Source organism: Bombus fervidus, unplaced genomic scaffold (assembly GCF_041682495.2).
Source record: "Bombus fervidus isolate BK054 unplaced genomic scaffold, iyBomFerv1 scaffold0024, whole genome shotgun sequence".
In the NCBI taxonomy this organism is placed as follows: Eukaryota; Metazoa; Arthropoda; class Insecta; order Hymenoptera; family Apidae; genus Bombus; species Bombus fervidus.
The window spans coordinates 1386957-1388323 of record NW_027212587.1 but is presented as its reverse complement, the minus strand read 5'-3'; the positions used below and the strand labels follow the sequence as shown (position 1 = coordinate 1388323).

The 1367-nt window shown below is 32.1% G+C and overlaps 1 non-coding gene across 1 annotated transcript; it reads left to right on the top strand.

The window, feature by feature from the left end:
- Positions 1 to 402: 402 nt before the first annotated feature.
- LOC139996994 (U2 spliceosomal RNA) lies at positions 403 to 594 on the top strand. Its single transcript, XR_011802482.1, has one exon. It is a non-coding gene; the product is annotated as a U2 spliceosomal RNA (small nuclear RNA).
- Positions 595 to 1367: the final 773 nt, after the last annotated feature.

Sequence of the window (1367 nt, the reverse complement as noted above, 5' to 3'; positions counted from 1 at the left end):
AAACAATGATTTTGACATTCCAGAATCAAAATGTTCAAACACTGTAGTCATACACACGTTTTACACAGATCGTCTTAAACTAATGTCTACCGTTTACAAGTGCTAAGCGATAACTAACTGTTGTAACTCCTACATTGTTTGTATTTAACAACTGACGGTTTGAGGCTACGAAGATCAAACATACAGCTATGTTATTCCAAAGAGATAAACCGAATAGAAGAACAATATGCTTATAAGATGTTTGTAATCCGGTTTACAAATCATCGTCTTAAACTTTTGTCCGCTACTGTAACTAAGGGTATTTGGAGATATCACCGCTAGGTGGCTTTTTCAAGATGCTGTTTCTCGCTGGTAAGTTTAGGACATTGGGATGTTCTATTCGTAGACAAAGTTCAATTTGTTATCGCTTCTCGGCCTTATGGCTATGATCAAAGTATAGTATCTGTTCTTATCAGCTTAATATCTGATACACTTCCCATTGGGAAGTCAGAATATTAAACTGATTTTTGGAAGCAGACGGAGGATAGGAGCTTGCTCCACCTCTGTCATGAGTCAACCTAGCCTTGCAGTGCCGCTAGGATTGGCTCGATAATACATATTATAAACATAATATACACGATTTGTTAAATTTATTATCAACATTATTTTGAAATTGGTGATAAATAAATACTATATCACTGTGACTTTATTTGGACATGAATATTGTTTAATATAAATTGTAGTTAATTAACACTTAGCCAACGGAACGATGATTTCACCCATCTGTGAAGAACATCGCTGCGTGATCGAACGGAGGACTCCCTCTTTGACTTTAGCAACGTGTTTTCTTTTTTTTTTGTTGTTGTTTATTAGTTATTTATATTATCAGCTATTGTTTACTTACAATTGTTCCAAATTAATTGCGACACTTTTCTGATTTTATAAAGTACAGTATATAATAAAATACACCAATTCAAAATTTAAAATTTATTAAAAAGTTACACTATCAATTATGACTAAATAAAGTTATAATCGAACGATACCACACTGTAAAAAAATATTTAAAATGCATTATGAATTTTTAATTTCGCGTTCAAATCGTGTTATTTATCTTTAGTCATCTTTAATGTCTTTGATTTTACCTATATTCTTTATACTTTTAATTTGATGTTTTGTATAAACAACATGTGAAATCGTTAAACAAAATCATTACCGCAAAGTATAATTGACCACTTAAATAATTTTTAGACTTCTTTGTTTTGCAAATAGTGAATATTAGTCCTTGTTACTTGGAAAAATGCACGATGGACAGCGTATAGGTTGGTTTGTCCAGTGCGGTGAGAAGCGTATAGCTCGCTCTTGGCTAAGTGTTAAGTAAGTAATAAACA